Here is a 19,811-nt window from a genome sequence, read left to right as displayed (position 1 = left end):
CTGTCTTGAGCTTTGCGGTGGAGGGGTCTGCTGCACGTGTCCCATTCAGCACTTCCTTGGTCCGCGGGTCCGTGGTCACTGGATCGCATCACACCCCATCTGGAGAGTGCAGGGGAAGCACCATAGGCCCAATGGGACACCGCCCCCCACCAAGCACTTGTCGCAGCTGGGGCCCCACATTGGTCGCGCCACGTGGAGGACCACAACCACCCTGCTCACATCGCCCTGGAGGCTGGCCCGGACGACCGCGTTCCTATCACGCCCGCCTCAAACTGGCACCGGCACATCCACGGCAAAATCGGGCCTTCGGACGTCACGGGGGAAAGAAACCCACTGAGGCCACGGCCAGGGGGCACCTCCCGTCCACCTGGGAGTCCCAAGGCTTGAGCTCTGGCCATGCCTGGAAGGAGGCCGCCAGGCAGGCAACCCACGCCTCTCCACTTTAGAGCCCCCAAGGTCTGGTTCCTGACAGAGCGCCGGGCAGCGAATCGGCCCCAATCGGATGTGAGCAGCTTGGCATGCCGGACACCACGGGCCTTCTGGCTACCACCAGCTGAACAAACGGAGCTCCCTCCACATGTGTGTCTACTGGCATGGTCCCCGTGCTAGACCTCAGCTCAAGTCCTCACTCATTTTGTTCAGATTTCAAAAGTTTCCATTTTTTTGTAGACATCATCGATCCAGGCACATTGATTGACGGGACCTGGAGCTCCATACGTGGCAGACACCGAGCGCGTGGCTCCGTGTCACCCCGGGACGCACGGGCCCACTGTGTCCCAGCAGAGGCACCGCATCGCACTCCACGCCCGGCCCCACGGCTGGCTGGCGTGGCCCGCGCCCCGCCTCCACACCACCTCACCATCCCCTCCTTAGGAGTCACAGCGGGGATCGGCCCACACAGTCCTTACCGCTCGACAGGATTCCCGCTGGACCGTGGCGGTGGCAGGCGCAACTGCTCCCTAGAGCCTTTCTGCCTCCATACCAGGGACCTCACCGCCCGTCCCCCAAAAGGCCACTTCTCGGTCCACGCCCTGCCGGAAGGAGAGCGGGCGTCAGGGGACCGCTGAGGACCACATGCCTTCTTTCCGCTCGTGGGCACGAGCGAAGGGAAACGGCCCCACAAGCGGCAGCGGCCCCGTACGGTCGGAAGGTCACGATCCCAGTCCAAGGCTGCCCGTGATCCCTAGGCCCGGCTGACAAGCTCGGAACTGGATGCCAATCGCTTCACCGCGCATGGGATGCTGCTGGTGCAGCTGAAATCTGAGAAAAATGGACGATCTCAATGTGAGAGCGACTGAAGCCCCAGCGAGCCCCTAGGGGCCTTGGCCACACACGCTCCCTCTTTGGAACTCCTCGCCCGACTCTTGGCACATTGCGCACTCCCTCCCCGAGTCGCCTAATCGAGTCTGGGCCATCGCGCCGCCCGCTCCCCAGACAAACTCACCATCAGGACTCGGGGCTGACCTCAGGTGGCCAATGTCCTCTCCCTGCCCACGGACTTGGGCCATTGCCCACGACCAAGACTTACACCCCGGGTGCCCCCGTGAGATCCGGCGGCACGTGCTGCGGCGCAACATGCCAAGCACAGGGCAACTCCGGCACGCTGGCAAAGGGCACAGGCGCTCGGCAGGATTTGCTTGTGAGCCCTGCTGCCGCCAATGGACCCGGACCCTCCTCACGCCATGTCCTCGCCCAGGAGAATCAGACTGACTGAAGTCTCGCTTCAGGGGGATGCCACTTCTGCCGAATCAGCCTCGTGGCGAGCACTCGGCACATCCCGCTCCAAACCACCCGTCACCCTGCTAGCCTATCCCCGGGTACACGCTGGAATCTCTTGGCCTGTCCCGGAGGGTGGGTTCAGAGCCCACCTAATCATGCCAGATTTGGCAAGACCAGCAGCCGGTATCGGACCAGGCTTGAGCCAGCATGGAGCTGGAGCGCCCGCGCCCATGTACGAAGGTCCCTGCCCTCCTTGGGCCTCCGGATCCAGGATCCTACGAGGGTGCACCGCGCCCAGGCCGCACGAGACCCCGAGGCCCTCCGTGGCCTATCGCGGTACCCAAACCACACGCGTCCTCCCACCTGCTCTAATTGGTGGCCCCAGCAGAGACAAACGACGTCCCAAACGACTGACAGGCTGACCGAATGCGCTTGGCAGCCGCATCCACTGGCACCTCAGTCCCAAAGGAGAGGGCTGCCCGTGTACAGCACAGATGAAATTGCCTTTTCCGCTTGCACTCATATCTATTCCGTCCTTCATCTCATCACCCTGCTCAGGCGCAAACGCCACCTGCTCTGCATGAAAACCGCCATGCAGAGCACCGTCCCGGGCACAACTGCATGCGGCTCAGCATGGGCTCAGCTCCAAGGGAGAGAGCAACAGAGTGGAGCCACCAGGCCCCACCTGAGCGGCTCAGTCGGCAGCCCCTGGTGACATCCCCAGGGGAGCCCGCCGGGATTTGTTCTGCTCGAAGGACAATGACCGGGACCAACGGCCACTTCGGTGGCCGGTGCCCAGACCCTGGCCCTCACAGGGGCTGTTTTTCACACGCCAGGTCCTGGCACCTCCGACAAATGCCTGAGTGTCACGAGTACGGGCAGTGGCCATGCCCTATCCTCTCCCTAGTCAAGGTCTTGCCCCCACGGCCTCTTTCCCCTGCGTCTGAACGGCACGGCTGATCCAACGCTCAAGGGTCAAGCCAGAGAACAGGCACCATTCATTTCCGCTGGCCAAGGCAAGCGGGCAGACGTCCGTCCGAGGACCCGGCTTGTCCCCGCGGACCAGGCTGTGTGCTCACTGCGGCCTGCCCCACACAACTCCCTCCGGGTGGCTGTCGTGCACGGTCCCCGTGCTGGACCTCACCTCACAGAAGTGGCCCGGTCACTCATTTCGTTCAGACGGCAAGGAAATCCTTTGGGTTCTGTCATCATCGATCCAGGCACATCGACAACAGGGGACCAGGGGCCCCGGACGTGGGGCAGACCGCGATGCCCTCAGCTGTCTGCGGCCCAGGGACACACCCTCTCACGCGACCTCAGCACGGAGAAAGGGCGGGCCTCAGCCCGACAGGCAGCGCCAGGCTCTCGCTCTCCTCAAAGCGACAGGATGCCCCTGAGGGGGAGGGAAGGCACGTTCGCCAGTCAAGGCTCAGGGAGGGCGCACAGGCGGCTGGACCGGGAGGATGTGAGAGGGCAGCATCGGTGCCAGCAGGTCCCGCCTGTTCCTGCCGGTCTGGCCTTCAGGGAGAAGAAGCCATTCGCCCAGGGGGAACACAGCTCCTGGCCCGCGGCGTCCTGTGGGAAGTTTCGAGGGATGAGAGCGCCCCATTAGACCAGACCTGATTATCGTCTCAAAGTTGCCTCAGAGACGAAGGTCCTCCCCACCTCTGCCCGCAGATCGGGCTCGGGCTGGACGTCCAATATCAAGCCAGGTGAGGACGGCAGCGCAACAAGGCACAGCTCACCCATAGGGACACCCTCTGTTCACCTACGCCCGACTCTCTCTGGGCTCACCAACCCGAGGTGGACGCTAGGGAAATTCCGGGCCGGGTTCCCGCGATTTGCAAACAGCCCACGCTGGGACGTCTACTCGCCACTGGGTGTTACCTCACGGGTCCACTGTCTTGAGCTTTGCGGTGGAGGGGTCTGCTGCACGTGTCCCATTCAGCACTTCCTTGGTCCGCGGGTCCGTGGTCACTGGATCGCATCACACCCCATCTGGAGAGTGCAGGGGAAGCACCATAGGCCCAATGGGACACCGCCCCCCACCAAGCACTTGTCGCAGCTGGGGCCCCACATTGGTCGCGCCACGTGGAGGACCACAACCACCCTGCTCACATCGCCCTGGAGGCTGGCCCGGACGACCGCGTTCCTATCACGCCCGCCTCAAACTGGCACCGGCACATCCACGGCAAAATCGGGCCTTCGGACGTCACGGGGGAAAGAAACCCACTGAGGCCACGGCCAGGGGGCACCTCCCGTCCACCTGGGAGTCCCAAGGCTTGAGCTCTGGCCATGCCTGGAAGGAGGCCGCCAGGCAGGCAACCCACGCCTCTCCACTTTAGAGCCCCCAAGGTCTGGTTCCTGACAGAGCGCCGGGCAGCGAATCGGCCCCAATCGGATGTGAGCAGCTTGGCATGCCGGACACCACGGGCCTTCTGGCTACCACCAGCTGAACAAACGGAGCTCCCTCCACATGTGTGTCTACTGGCATGGTCCCCGTGCTAGACCTCAGCTCAAGTCCTCACTCATTTTGTTCAGATTTCAAAAGTTTCCATTTTTTTGTAGACATCATCGATCCAGGCACATTGATTGACGGGACCTGGAGCTCCATACGTGGCAGACACCGAGCGCGTGGCTCCGTGTCACCCCGGGACGCACGGGCCCACTGTGTCCCAGCAGAGGCACCGCATCGCACTCCACGCCCGGCCCCACGGCTGGCTGGCGTGGCCCGCGCCCCGCCTCCACACCACCTCACCATCCCCTCCTTAGGAGTCACAGCGGGGATCGGCCCACACAGTCCTTACCGCTCGACAGGATTCCCGCTGGACCGTGGCGGTGGCAGGCGCAACTGCTCCCTAGAGCCTTTCTGCCTCCATACCAGGGACCTCACCGCCCGTCCCCCAAAAGGCCACTTCTCGGTCCACGCCCTGCCGGAAGGAGAGCGGGCGTCAGGGGACCGCTGAGGACCACATGCCTTCTTTCCGCTCGTGGGCACGAGCGAAGGGAAACGGCCCCACAAGCGGCAGCGGCCCCGTACGGTCGGAAGGTCACGATCCCAGTCCAAGGCTGCCCGTGATCCCTAGGCCCGGCTGACAAGCTCGGAACTGGATGCCAATCGCTTCACCGCGCATGGGATGCTGCTGGTGCAGCTGAAATCTGAGAAAAATGGACGATCTCAATGTGAGAGCGACTGAAGCCCCAGCGAGCCCCTAGGGGCCTTGGCCACACACGCTCCCTCTTTGGAACTCCTCGCCCGACTCTTGGCACATTGCGCACTCCCTCCCCGAGTCGCCTAATCGAGTCTGGGCCATCGCGCCGCCCGCTCCCCAGACAAACTCACCATCAGGACTCGGGGCTGACCTCAGGTGGCCAATGTCCTCTCCCTGCCCACGGACTTGGGCCATTGCCCACGACCAAGACTTACACCCCGGGTGCCCCCGTGAGATCCGGCGGCACGTGCTGCGGCGCAACATGCCAAGCACAGGGCAACTCCGGCACGCTGGCAAAGGGCACAGGCGCTCGGCAGGATTTGCTTGTGAGCCCTGCTGCCGCCAATGGACCCGGACCCTCCTCACGCCATGTCCTCGCCCAGGAGAATCAGACTGACTGAAGTCTCGCTTCAGGGGGATGCCACTTCTGCCGAATCAGCCTCGTGGCGAGCACTCGGCACATCCCGCTCCAAACCACCCGTCACCCTGCTAGCCTATCCCCGGGTACACGCTGGAATCTCTTGGCCTGTCCCGGAGGGTGGGTTCAGAGCCCACCTAATCATGCCAGATTTGGCAAGACCAGCAGCCGGTATCGGACCAGGCTTGAGCCAGCATGGAGCTGGAGCGCCCGCGCCCATGTACGAAGGTCCCTGCCCTCCTTGGGCCTCCGGATCCAGGATCCTACGAGGGTGCACCGCGCCCAGGCCGCACGAGACCCCGAGGCCCTCCGTGGCCTATCGCGGTACCCAAACCACACGCGTCCTCCCACCTGCTCTAATTGGTGGCCCCAGCAGAGACAAACGACGTCCCAAACGACTGACAGGCTGACCGAATGCGCTTGGCAGCCGCATCCACTGGCACCTCAGTCCCAAAGGAGAGGGCTGCCCGTGTACAGCACAGATGAAATTGCCTTTTCCGCTTGCACTCATATCTATTCCGTCCTTCATCTCATCACCCTGCTCAGGCGCAAACGCCACCTGCTCTGCATGAAAACCGCCATGCAGAGCACCGTCCCGGGCACAACTGCATGCGGCTCAGCATGGGCTCAGCTCCAAGGGAGAGAGCAACAGAGTGGAGCCACCAGGCCCCACCTGAGCGGCTCAGTCGGCAGCCCCTGGTGACATCCCCAGGGGAGCCCGCCGGGATTTGTTCTGCTCGAAGGACAATGACCGGGACCAACGGCCACTTCGGTGGCCGGTGCCCAGACCCTGGCCCTCACAGGGGCTGTTTTTCACACGCCAGGTCCTGGCACCTCCGACAAATGCCTGAGTGTCACGAGTACGGGCAGTGGCCATGCCCTATCCTCTCCCTAGTCAAGGTCTTGCCCCCACGGCCTCTTTCCCCTGCGTCTGAACGGCACGGCTGATCCAACGCTCAAGGGTCAAGCCAGAGAACAGGCACCATTCATTTCCGCTGGCCAAGGCAAGCGGGCAGACGTCCGTCCGAGGACCCGGCTTGTCCCCGCGGACCAGGCTGTGTGCTCACTGCGGCCTGCCCCACACAACTCCCTCCGGGTGGCTGTCGTGCACGGTCCCCGTGCTGGACCTCACCTCACAGAAGTGGCCCGGTCACTCATTTCGTTCAGACGGCAAGGAAATCCTTTGGGTTCTGTCATCATCGATCCAGGCACATCGACAACAGGGGACCAGGGGCCCCGGACGTGGGGCAGACCGCGATGCCCTCAGCTGTCTGCGGCCCAGGGACACACCCTCTCACGCGACCTCAGCACGGAGAAAGGGCGGGCCTCAGCCCGACAGGCAGCGCCAGGCTCTCGCTCTCCTCAAAGCGACAGGATGCCCCTGAGGGGGAGGGAAGGCACGTTCCCCAGTCAAGGCTCAGGGAGGGCGCACAGGCGGCTGGACCGGGAGGATGTGAGAGGGCAGCATCGGTGCCAGCAGGTCCCGCCTGTTCCTGCCGGTCTGGCCTTCAGGGAGAAGAAGCCATTCGCCCAGGGGGAACACAGCTCCTGGCCCGCGGCGTCCTGTGGGAAGTTTCGAGGGATGAGAGCGCCCCATTAGACCAGACCTGATTATCGTCTCAAAGTTGCCTCAGAGACGAAGGTCCTCCCCACCTCTGCCCGCAGATCGGGCTCGGGCTGGACGTCCAATATCAAGCCAGGTGAGGACGGCAGCGCAACAAGGCACAGCTCACCCATAGGGACACCCTCTGTTCACCTACGCCCGACTCTCTCTGGGCTCACCAACCCGAGGTGGACGCTAGGGAAATTCCGGGCCGGGTTCCCGCGATTTGCAAACAGCCCACGCTGGGACGTCTACTCGCCACTGGGTGTTACCTCACGGGTCCACTGTCTTGAGCTTTGCGGTGGAGGGGTCTGCTGCACGTGTCCCATTCAGCACTTCCTTGGTCCGCGGGTCCGTGGTCACTGGATCGCATCACACCCAATCTGGAGAGTGCAGGGGAAGCACCATAGGCCCAATGGGACACCGCCCCCCACCAAGCACTTGTCGCAGCTGGGGCCCCACATTGGTCGCGCCACGTGGAGGACCACAACCACCCTGCTCACATCGCCCTGGAGGCTGGCCCGGACGACCGCGTTCCTATCACGCCCGCCTCAAACTGGCACCGGCACATCCACGGCAAAATCGGGCCTTCGGACGTCACGGGGGAAAGAAACCCACTGAGGCCACGGCCAGGGGGCACCTCCCGTCCACCTGGGAGTCCCAAGGCTTGAGCTCTGGCCATGCCTGGAAGGAGGCCGCCAGGCAGGCAACCCACGCCTCTCCACTTTAGAGCCCCCAAGGTCTGGTTCCTGACAGAGCGCCGGGCAGCGAATCGGCCCCAATCGGATGTGAGCAGCTTGGCATGCCGGACACCACGGGCCTTCTGGCTACCACCAGCTGAACAAACGGAGCTCCCTCCACATGTGTGTCTACTGGCATGGTCCCCGTGCTAGACCTCAGCTCAAGTCCTCACTCATTTTGTTCAGATTTCAAAAGTTTCCATTTTTTTGTAGACATCATCGATCCAGGCACATTGATTGGCGGGACCTGGAGCTCCATACGTGGCAGACACCGAGCGCGTGGCTCCGTGTCACCCCGGGACGCACGGGCCCACTGTGTCCCAGCAGAGGCACCGCATCGCACTCCACGCCCGGCCCCACGGCTGGCTGGCGTGGCCCGCGCCCCGCCTCCACACCACCTCACCATCCCCTCCTTAGGAGTCACAGCGGGGATCGGCCCACACAGTCCTTACCGCTCGACAGGATTCCCGCTGGACCGTGGCGGTGGCAGGCGCAACTGCTCCCTAGAGCCTTTCTGCCTCCATACCAGGGACCTCACCGCCCGTCCCCCAAAAGGCCACTTCTCGGTCCACGCCCTGCCGGAAGGAGAGCGGGCGTCAGGGGACCGCTGAGGACCACATGCCTTCTTTCCGCTCGTGGGCACGAGCGAAGGGAAACGGCCCCACAAGCGGCAGCGGCCCCGTACGGTCGGAAGGTCACGATCCCAGTCCAAGGCTGCCCGTGATCCCTAGGCCCGGCTGACAAGCTCGGAACTGGATGCCAATCGCTTCACCGCGCATGGGATGCTGCTGGTGCAGCTGAAATCTGAGAAAAATGGACGATCTCAATGTGAGAGCGACTGAAGCCCCAGCGAGCCCCTAGGGGCCTTGGCCACACACGCTCCCTCTTTGGAACTCCTCGCCCGACTCTTGGCACATTGCGCACTCCCTCCCCGAGTCGCCTAATCGAGTCTGGGCCATCGCGCCGCCCGCTCCCCAGACAAACTCACCATCAGGACTCGGGGCTGACCTCAGGTGGCCAATGTCCTCTCCCTGCCCACGGACTTGGGCCATTGCCCACGACCAAGACTTACACCCCGGGTGCCCCCGTGAGATCCGGCGGCACGTGCTGCGGCGCAACATGCCAAGCACAGGGCAACTCCGGCACGCTGGCAAAGGGCACAGGCGCTCGGCAGGATTTGCTTGTGAGCCCTGCTGCCGCCAATGGACCCGGACCCTCCTCACGCCATGTCCTCGCCCAGGAGAATCAGACTGACTGAAGTCTCGCTTCAGGGGGATGCCACTTCTGCCGAATCAGCCTCGTGGCGAGCACTCGGCACATCCCGCTCCAAACCACCCGTCACCCTGCTAGCCTATCCCCGGGTACACGCTGGAATCTCTTGGCCTGTCCCGGAGGGTGGGTTCAGAGCCCACCTAATCATGCCAGATTTGGCAAGACCAGCAGCCGGTATCGGACCAGGCTTGAGCCAGCATGGAGCTGGAGCGCCCGCGCCCATGTACGAAGGTCCCTGCCCTCCTTGGGCCTCCGGATCCAGGATCCTACGAGGGTGCACCGCGCCCAGGCCGCACGAGACCCCGAGGCCCTCCGTGGCCTATCGCGGTACCCAAACCACACGCGTCCTCCCACCTGCTCTAATTGGTGGCCCCAGCAGAGACAAACGACGTCCCAAACGACTGACAGGCTGACCGAATGCGCTTGGCAGCCGCATCCACTGGCACCTCAGTCCCAAAGGAGAGGGCTGCCCGTGTACAGCACAGATGAAATTGCCTTTTCCGCTTGCACTCATATCTATTCCGTCCTTCATCTCATCACCCTGCTCAGGCGCAAACGCCACCTGCTCTGCATGAAAACCGCCATGCAGAGCACCGTCCCGGGCACAACTGCATGCGGCTCAGCATGGGCTCAGCTCCAAGGGAGAGAGCAACAGAGTGGAGCCACCAGGCCCCACCTGAGCGGCTCAGTCGGCAGCCCCTGGTGACATCCCCAGGGGAGCCCGCCGGGATTTGTTCTGCTCGAAGGACAATGACCGGGACCAACGGCCACTTCGGTGGCCGGTGCCCAGACCCTGGCCCTCACAGGGGCTGTTTTTCACACGCCAGGTCCTGGCACCTCCGACAAATGCCTGAGTGTCACGAGTACGGGCAGTGGCCATGCCCTATCCTCTCCCTAGTCAAGGTCTTGCCCCCACGGCCTCTTTCCCCTGCGTCTGAACGGCACGGCTGATCCAACGCTCAAGGGTCAAGCCAGAGAACAGGCACCATTCATTTCCGCTGGCCAAGGCAAGCGGGCAGACGTCCGTCCGAGGACCCGGCTTGTCCCCGCGGACCAGGCTGTGTGCTCACTGCGGCCTGCCCCACACAACTCCCTCCGGGTGGCTGTCGTGCACGGTCCCCGTGCTGGACCTCACCTCACAGAAGTGGCCCGGTCACTCATTTCGTTCAGACGGCAAGGAAATCCTTTGGGTTCTGTCATCATCGATCCAGGCACATCGACAACAGGGGACCAGGGGCCCCGGACGTGGGGCAGACCGCGATGCCCTCAGCTGTCTGCGGCCCAGGGACACACCCTCTCACGCGACCTCAGCACGGAGAAAGGGCGGGCCTCAGCCCGACAGGCAGCGCCAGGCTCTCGCTCTCCTCAAAGCGACAGGATGCCCCTGAGGGGGAGGGAAGGCACGTTCGCCAGTCAAGGCTCAGGGAGGGCGCACAGGCGGCTGGACCGGGAGGATGTGAGAGGGCAGCATCGGTGCCAGCAGGTCCCGCCTGTTCCTGCCGGTCTGGCCTTCAGGGAGAAGAAGCCATTCGCCCAGGGGGAACACAGCTCCTGGCCCGCGGCGTCCTGTGGGAAGTTTCGAGGGATGAGAGCGCCCCATTAGACCAGACCTGATTATCGTCTCAAAGTTGCCTCAGAGACGAAGGTCCTCCCCACCTCTGCCCGCAGATCGGGCTCGGGCTGGACGTCCAATATCAAGCCAGGTGAGGACGGCAGCGCAACAAGGCACAGCTCACCCATAGGGACACCCTCTGTTCACCTACGCCCGACTCTCTCTGGGCTCACCAACCCGAGGTGGACGCTAGGGAAATTCCGGGCCGGGTTCCCGCGATTTGCAAACAGCCCACGCTGGGACGTCTACTCGCCACTGGGTGTTACCTCACGGGTCCACTGTCTTGAGCTTTGCGGTGGAGGGGTCTGCTGCACGTGTCCCATTCAGCACTTCCTTGGTCCGCGGGTCCGTGGTCACTGGATCGCATCACACCCCATCTGGAGAGTGCAGGGGAAGCACCATAGGCCCAATGGGACACCGCCCCCCACCAAGCACTTGTCGCAGCTGGGGCCCCACATTGGTCGCGCCACGTGGAGGACCACAACCACCCTGCTCACATCGCCCTGGAGGCTGGCCCGGACGACCGCGTTCCTATCACGCCCGCCTCAAACTGGCACCGGCACATCCACGGCAAAATCGGGCCTTCGGACGTCACGGGGGAAAGAAACCCACTGAGGCCACGGCCAGGGGGCACCTCCCGTCCACCTGGGAGTCCCAAGGCTTGAGCTCTGGCCATGCCTGGAAGGATGCCGCCAGGCAGGCAACCCACGCCTCTCCACTTTAGAGCCCCCAAGGTCTGGTTCCTGACAGAGCGCCGGGCAGCGAATCGGCCCCAATCGGATGTGAGCAGCTTGGCATGCCGGACACCACGGGCCTTCTGGCTACCACCAGCTGAACAAACGGAGCTCCCTCCACATGTGTGTCTACTGGCATGGTCCCCGTGCTAGACCTCAGCTCAAGTCCTCACTCATTTTGTTCAGATTTCAAAAGTTTCCATTTTTTTGTAGACATCATCGATCCAGGCACATTGATTGGCGGGACCTGGAGCTCCATACGTGGCAGACACCGAGCGCGTGGCTCCGTGTCACCCCGGGACGCACGGGCCCACTGTGTCCCAGCAGAGGCACCGCATCGCACTCCACGCCCGGCCCCACGGCTGGCTGGCGTGGCCCGCGCCCCGCCTCCACACCACCTCACCATCCCCTCCTTAGGAGTCACAGCGGGGATCGGCCCACACAGTCCTTACCGCTCGACAGGATTCCCGCTGGACCGTGGCGGTGGCAGGCGCAACTGCTCCCTAGAGCCTTTCTGCCTCCATACCAGGGACCTCACCGCCCGTCCCCCAAAAGGCCACTTCTCGGTCCACGCCCTGCCGGAAGGAGAGCGGGCGTCAGGGGACCGCTGAGGACCACATGCCTTCTTTCCGCTCGTGGGCACGAGCGAAGGGAAACGGCCCCACAAGCGGCAGCGGCCCCGTACGGTCGGAAGGTCACGATCCCAGTCCAAGGCTGCCCGTGATCCCTAGGCCCGGCTGACAAGCTCGGAACTGGATGCCAATTGCTTCACCGCGCATGGGATGCTGCTGGTGCAGCTGAAATCTGAGAAAAATGGACGATCTCAATGTGAGAGCGACTGAAGCCCCAGCGAGCCCCTAGGGGCCTTGGCCACACACGCTCCCTCTTTGGAACTCCTCGCCCGACTCTTGGCACATTGCGCACTCCCTCCCCGAGTCGCCTAATCGAGTCTGGGCCATCGCGCCGCCCGCTCCCCAGACAAACTCACCATCAGGACTCGGGGCTGACCTCAGGTGGCCAATGTCCTCTCCCTGCCCACGGACTTGGGCCATTGCCCACGACCAAGACTTACACCCCGGGTGCCCCCGTGAGATCCGGCGGCACGTGCTGCGGCGCAACATGCCAAGCACAGGGCAACTCCGGCACGCTGGCAAAGGGCACAGGCGCTCGGCAGGATTTGCTTGTGAGCCCTGCTGCCGCCAATGGACCCGGACCCTCCTCACGCCATGTCCTCGCCCAGGAGAATCAGACTGACTGAAGTCTCGCTTCAGGGGGATGCCACTTCTGCCGAATCAGCCTCGTGGCGAGCACTCGGCACATCCCGCTCCAAACCACCCGTCACCCTGCTAGCCTATCCCCGGGTACACGCTGGAATCTCTTGGCCTGTCCCGGAGGGTGGGTTCAGAGCCCACCTAATCATGCCAGATTTGGCAAGACCAGCAGCCGGTATCGGACCAGGCTTGAGCCAGCATGGAGCTGGAGCGCCCGCGCCCATGTACGAAGGTCCCTGCCCTCCTTGGGCCTCCGGATCCAGGATCCTACGAGGGTGCACCGCGCCCAGGCCGCACGAGACCCCGAGGCCCTCCGTGGCCTATCGCGGTACCCAAACCACACGCGTCCTCCCACCTGCTCTAATTGGTGGCCCCAGCAGAGACAAACGACGTCCCAAACGACTGACAGGCTGACCGAATGCGCTTGGCAGCCGCATCCACTGGCACCTCAGTCCCAAAGGAGAGGGCTGCCCGTGTACAGCACAGATGAAATTGCCTTTTCCGCTTGCACTCATATCTATTCCGTCCTTCATCTCATCACCCTGCTCAGGCGCAAACGCCACCTGCTCTGCATGAAAACCGCCATGCAGAGCACCGTCCCGGGCACAACTGCATGCGGCTCAGCATGGGCTCAGCTCCAAGGGAGAGAGCAACAGAGTGGAGCCACCAGGCCCCACCTGAGCGGCTCAGTCGGCAGCCCCTGGTGACATCCCCAGGGGAGCCCGCCGGGATTTGTTCTGCTCGAAGGACAATGACCGGGACCAACGGCCACTTCGGTGGCCGGTGCCCAGACCCTGGCCCTCACAGGGGCTGTTTTTCACACGCCAGGTCCTGGCACCTCCGACAAATGCCTGAGTGTCACGAGTACGGGCAGTGGCCATGCCCTATCCTCTCCCTAGTCAAGGTCTTGCCCCCACGGCCTCTTTCCCCTGCGTCTGAACGGCACGGCTGATCCAACGCTCAAGGGTCAAGCCAGAGAACAGGCACCATTCATTTCCGCTGGCCAAGGCAAGCGGGCAGACGTCCGTCCGAGGACCCGGCTTGTCCCCGCGGACCAGGCTGTGTGCTCACTGCGGCCTGCCCCACACAACTCCCTCCGGGTGGCTGTCGTGCACGGTCCCCGTGCTGGACCTCACCTCACAGAAGTGGCCCGGTCACTCATTTCGTTCAGACGGCAAGGAAATCCTTTGGGTTCTGTCATCATCGATCCAGGCACATCGACAACAGGGGACCAGGGGCCCCGGACGTGGGGCAGACCGCGATGCCCTCAGCTGTCTGCGGCCCAGGGACACACCCTCTCACGCGACCTCAGCACGGAGAAAGGGCGGGCCTCAGCCCGACAGGCAGCGCCAGGCTCTCGCTCTCCTCAAAGCGACAGGATGCCCCTGAGGGGGAGGGAAGGCACGTTCGCCAGTCAAGGCTCAGGGAGGGCGCACAGGCGGCTGGACCGGGAGGATGTGAGAGGGCAGCATCGGTGCCAGCAGGTCCCGCCTGTTCCTGCCGGTCTGGCCTTCAGGGAGAAGAAGCCATTCGCCCAGGGGGAACACAGCTCCTGGCCCGCGGCGTCCTGTGGGAAGTTTCGAGGGATGAGAGCGCCCCATTAGACCAGACCTGATTATCGTCTCAAAGTTGCCTCAGAGACGAAGGTCCTCCCCACCTCTGCCCGCAGATCGGGCTCGGGCTGGACGTCCAATATCAAGCCAGGTGAGGACGGCAGCGCAACAAGGCACAGCTCACCCATAGGGACACCCTCTGTTCACCTACGCCCGACTCTCTCTGGGCTCACCAACCCGAGGTGGACGCTAGGGAAATTCCGGGCCGGGTTCCCGCGATTTGCAAACAGCCCACGCTGGGACGTCTACTCGCCACTGGGTGTTACCTCACGGGTCCACTGTCTTGAGCTTTGCGGTGGAGGGGTCTGCTGCACGTGTCCCATTCAGCACTTCCTTGGTCCGCGGGTCCGTGGTCACTGGATCGCATCACACCCCATCTGGAGAGTGCAGGGGAAGCACCATAGGCCCAATGGGACACCGCCCCCCACCAAGCACTTGTCGCAGCTGGGGCCCCACATTGGTCGCGCCACGTGGAGGACCACAACCACCCTGCTCACATCGCCCTGGAGGCTGGCCCGGACGACCGCGTTCCTATCACGCCCGCCTCAAACTGGCACCGGCACATCCACGGCAAAATCGGGCCTTCGGACGTCACGGGGGAAAGAAACCCACTGAGGCCACGGCCAGGGGGCACCTCCCGTCCACCTGGGAGTCCCAAGGCTTGAGCTCTGGCCATGCCTGGAAGGAGGCCGCCAGGCAGGCAACCCACGCCTCTCCACTTTAGAGCCCCCAAGGTCTGGTTCCTGACAGAGCGCCGGGCAGCGAATCGGCCCCAATCGGATGTGAGCAGCTTGGCATGCCGGACACCACGGGCCTTCTGGCTACCACCAGCTGAACAAACGGAGCTCCCTCCACATGTGTGTCTACTGGCATGGTCCCCGTGCTAGACCTCAGCTCAAGTCCTCACTCATTTTGTTCAGATTTCAAAAGTTTCCATTTTTTTGTAGACATCATCGATCCAGGCACATTGATTGACGGGACCTGGAGCTCCATACGTGGCAGACACCGAGCGCGTGGCTCCGTGTCACCCCGGGACGCACGGGCCCACTGTGTCCCAGCAGAGGCACCGCATCGCACTCCACGCCCGGCCCCACGGCTGGCTGGCGTGGCCCGCGCCCCGCCTCCACACCACCTCACCATCCCCTCCTTAGGAGTCACAGCGGGGATCGGCCCACACAGTCCTTACCGCTCGACAGGATTCCCGCTGGACCGTGGCGGTGGCAGGCGCAACTGCTCCCTAGAGCCTTTCTGCCTCCATACCAGGGACCTCACCGCCCGTCCCCCAAAAGGCCACTTCTCGGTCCACGCCCTGCCGGAAGGAGAGCGGGCGTCAGGGGACCGCTGAGGACCACATGCCTTCTTTCCGCTCGTGGGCACGAGCGAAGGGAAACGGCCCCACAAGCGGCAGCGGCCCCGTACGGTCGGAAGGTCACGATCCCAGTCCAAGGCTGCCCGTGATCCCTAGGCCCGGCTGACAAGCTCGGAACTGGATGCCAATCGCTTCACCGCGCATGGGATGCTGCTGGTGCAGCTGAAATCTGAGAAAAATGGACGATCTCAATGTGAGAGCGACTGAAGCCCCAGCGAGCCCCTAGGGGCCTTGGCCACACACGCTCCCTCTTTGGAACTCCTCGCCCGACTCTTGGCACATTGCGCACTCCCTCCCCGAGTCGCCTAATCGAGTCTGGGCCATCGCGCCGCCCGCTCCCCAGACAAACTCACCATCAGGACTCGGGGCTGACCTCAGGTGGCCAATGTCCTCTCCCTGCCCACGGACTTGGGCCATTGCCCACGACCAAGACTTACACCCCGGGTGCCCCCGTGAGATCCGGCGGCACGTGCTGCGGCGCAACATGCCAAGCACAGGGCAACTCCGGCACGCTGGCAAAGGGCACAGGCGCTCGGCAGGATTTGCTTGTGAGCCCTGCTGCCGCCAATGGACCCGGACCCTCCTCACGCCATGTCCTCGCCCAGGAGAATCAGACTGACTGAAGTCTCGCTTCAGGGGGATGCCACTTCTGCCGAATCAGCCTCGTGGCGAGCACTCGGCACATCCCGCTCCAAACCACCCGTCACCCTGCTAGCCTATCCCCGGGTACACGCTGGAATCTCTTGGCCTGTCCCGGAGGGTGGGTTCAGAGCCCACCTAATCATGCCAGATTTGGCAAGACCAGCAGCCGGTATCGGACCAGGCTTGAGCCAGCATGGAGCTGGAGCGCCCGCGCCCATGTACGAAGGTCCCTGCCCTCCTTGGGCCTCCGGATCCAGGATCCTACGAGGGTGCACCGCGCCCAGGCCGCACGAGACCCCGAGGCCCTCCGTGGCCTATCGCGGTACCCAAACCACACGCGTCCTCCCACCTGCTCTAATTGGTGGCCCCAGCAGAGACAAACGACGTCCCAAACGACTGACAGGCTGACCGAATGCGCTTGGCAGCCGCATCCACTGGCACCTCAGTCCCAAAGGAGAGGGCTGCCCGTGTACAGCACAGATGAAATTGCCTTTTCCGCTTGCACTCATATCTATTCCGTCCTTCATCTCATCACCCTGCTCAGGCGCAAACGCCACCTGCTCTGCATGAAAACTGCCATGCAGAGCACCGTCCCGGGCACAACTGCATGCGGCTCAGCATGGGCTCAGCTCCAAGGGAGAGAGCAACAGAGTGGAGCCACCAGGCCCCACCTGAGCGGCTCAGTCGGCAGCCCCTGGTGACATCCCCAGGGGAGCCCGCCGGGATTTGTTCTGCTCGAAGGACAATGACCGGGACCAACGGCCACTTCGGTGGCCGGTGCCCAGACCCTGGCCCTCACAGGGGCTGTTTTTCACACGCCAGGTCCTGGCACCTCCGACAAATGCCTGAGTGTCACGAGTACGGGCAGTGGCCATGCCCTATCCTCTCCCTAGTCAAGGTCTTGCCCCCACGGCCTCTTTCCCCTGCGTCTGAACGGCACGGCTGATCCAACGCTCAAGGGTCAAGCCAGAGAACAGGCACCATTCATTTCCGCTGGCCAAGGCAAGCGGGCAGACGTCCGTCCGAGGACCCGGCTTGTCCCCGCGGACCAGGCTGTGTGCTCACTGCGGCCTGCCCCACACAACTCCCTCCGGGTGGCTGTCGTGCACGGTCCCCGTGCTGGACCTCACCTCACAGAAGTGGCCCGGTCACTCATTTCGTTCAGACGGCAAGGAAATCCTTTGGGTTCTGTCATCATCGATCCAGGCACATCGACAACAGGGGACCAGGGGCCCCGGACGTGGGGCAGACCGCGATGCCCTCAGCTGTCTGCGGCCCAGGGACACACCCTCTCACGCGACCTCAGCACGGAGAAAGGGCGGGCCTCAGCCCGACAGGCAGCGCCAGGCTCTCGCTCTCCTCAAAGCGACAGGATGCCCCTGAGGGGGAGGGAAGGCACGTTCGCCAGTCAAGGCTCAGGGAGGGCGCACAGGCGGCTGGACCGGGAGGATGTGAGAGGGCAGCATCGGTGCCAGCAGGTCCCGCCTGTTCCTGCCGGTCTGGCCTTCAGGGAGAAGAAGCCATTCGCCCAGGGGGAACACAGCTCCTGGCCCGCGGCGTCCTGTGGGAAGTTTCGAGGGATGAGAGCGCCCCATTAGACCAGACCTGATTATCGTCTCAAAGTTGCCTCAGAGACGAAGGTCCTCCCCACCTCTGCCCGCAGATCGGGCTCGGGCTGGACGTCCAATATCAAGCCAGGTGAGGACGGCAGCGCAACAAGGCACAGCTCACCCATAGGGACACCCTCTGTTCACCTACGCCCGACTCTCTCTGGGCTCACCAACCCGAGGTGGACGCTAGGGAAATTCCGGGCCGGGTTCCCGCGATTTGCAAACAGCCCACGCTGGGACGTCTACTCGCCACTGGGTGTTACCTCACGGGTCCACTGTCTTGAGCTTTGCGGTGGAGGGGTCTGCTGCACGTGTCCCATTCAGCACTTCCTTGGTCCGCGGGTCCGTGGTCACTGGATCGCATCACACCCCATCTGGAGAGTGCAGGGGAAGCACCATAGGCCCAATGGGACACCGCCCCCCACCAAGCACTTGTCGCAGCTGGGGCCCCACATTGGTCGCGCCACGTGGAGGACCACAACCACCCTGCTCACATCGCCCTGGAGGCTGGCCCGGACGACCGCGTTCCTATCACGCCCGCCTCAAACTGGCACCGGCACATCCACGGCAAAATCGGGCCTTCGGACGTCACGGGGGAAAGAAACCCACTGAGGCCACGGCCAGGGGGCACCTCCCGTCCACCTGGGAGTCCCAAGGCTTGAGCTCTGGCCATGCCTGGAAGGATGCCGCCAGGCAGGCAACCCACGCCTCTCCACTTTAGAGCCCCCAAGGTCTGGTTCCTGACAGAGCGCCGGGCAGCGAATCGGCCCCAATCGGATGTGAGCAGCTTGGCATGCCGGACACCACGGGCCTTCTGGCTACCACCAGCTGAACAAACGGAGCTCCCTCCACATGTGTGTCTACTGGCATGGTCCCCGTGCTAGACCTCAGCTCAAGTCCTCACTCATTTTGTTCAGATTTCAAAAGTTTCCATTTTTTTGTAGACATCATCGATCCAGGCACATTGATTGACGGGACCTGGAGCTCCATACGTGGCAGACACCGAGCGCGTGGCTCCGTGTCACCCCGGGACGCACGGGCCCACTGTGTCCCAGCAGAGGCACCGCATCGCACTCCACGCCCGGCCCCACGGCTGGCTGGCGTGGCCCGCGCCCCGCCTCCACACCACCTCACCATCCCCTCCTTAGGAGTCACAGCGGGGATCGGCCCACACAGTCCTTACCGCTCGACAGGATTCCCGCTGGACCGTGGCGGTGGCAGGCGCAACTGCTCCCTAGAGCCTTTCTGCCTCCATACCAGGGACCTCACCGCCCATCCCCCAAAAGGCCACTTCTCGGTCCACGCCCTGCCGGAAGGAGAGCGGGCGTCAGGGGACCGCTGAGGACCACATGCCTTCTTTCCGCTCGTGGGCACGAGCGAAGGGAAACGGCCCCACAAGCGGCAGCGGCCCCGTACGGTCGGAAGGTCACGATCCCAGTCCAAGGCTGCCCGTGATCCCTAGGCCCGGCTGACAAGCTCGGAACTGGATGCCAATCGCTTCACCGCGCATGGGATGCTGCTGGTGCAGCTGAAATCTGAGAAAAATGGACGATCTCAATGTGAGAGCGACTGAAGCCCCAGCGAGCCCCTAGGGGCCTTGGCCACACACGCTCCCTCTTTGGAACTCCTCGCCCGACTCTTGGCACATTGCGCACTCCCTCCCCGAGTCGCCTAATCGAGTCTGGGCCATCGCGCCGCCCGCTCCCCAGACAAACTCACCATCAGGACTCGGGGCTGACCTCAGGTGGCCAATGTCCTCTCCCTGCCCACGGACTTGGGCCATTGCCCACGACCAAGACTTACACCCCGGGTGCCCCCGTGAGATCCGGCGGCACGTGCTGCGGCGCAACATGCCAAGCACAGGGCAACTCCGGCACGCTGGCAAAGGGCACAGGCGCTCGGCAGGATTTGCTTGTGAGCCCTGCTGCCGCCAATGGACCCGGACCCTCCTCACGCCATGTCCTCGCCCAGGAGAATCAGACTGACTGAAGTCTCG

General features: G+C 63.7%; 6 pseudogenes; all 6 read right to left on the bottom strand.

Annotated features, from left to right (window-relative positions):
• Nucleotides 1-607: 607 nt before the first annotated feature.
• LOC128580264 (uncharacterized) lies at nucleotides 608-682 on the bottom strand (annotated as a pseudogene).
• Nucleotides 683-4,225: 3,543 nt separating this feature from the next.
• Nucleotides 4,226-4,300, bottom strand: LOC128580263 (uncharacterized; annotated as a pseudogene).
• A 3,543-nt stretch (nucleotides 4,301-7,843) lies between these two features.
• Nucleotides 7,844-7,918, bottom strand: LOC128580262 (uncharacterized; annotated as a pseudogene).
• A 3,543-nt stretch (nucleotides 7,919-11,461) lies between these two features.
• LOC128580260 (uncharacterized) lies at nucleotides 11,462-11,536 on the bottom strand (annotated as a pseudogene).
• A 3,543-nt stretch (nucleotides 11,537-15,079) lies between these two features.
• Nucleotides 15,080-15,154, bottom strand: LOC128580259 (uncharacterized; annotated as a pseudogene).
• A 3,543-nt stretch (nucleotides 15,155-18,697) lies between these two features.
• Nucleotides 18,698-18,772, bottom strand: LOC128580258 (uncharacterized; annotated as a pseudogene).
• Between the last annotated feature and the right edge of the window lie 1,039 nt (nucleotides 18,773-19,811).

Source organism: Nycticebus coucang, chromosome 2 (genome assembly GCF_027406575.1).
Source record: "Nycticebus coucang isolate mNycCou1 chromosome 2, mNycCou1.pri, whole genome shotgun sequence".
In the NCBI taxonomy this organism is placed as follows: Eukaryota; Metazoa; Chordata; class Mammalia; order Primates; family Lorisidae; genus Nycticebus; species Nycticebus coucang.
This window is presented reverse-complemented; position numbering and strand designations above follow the sequence as displayed.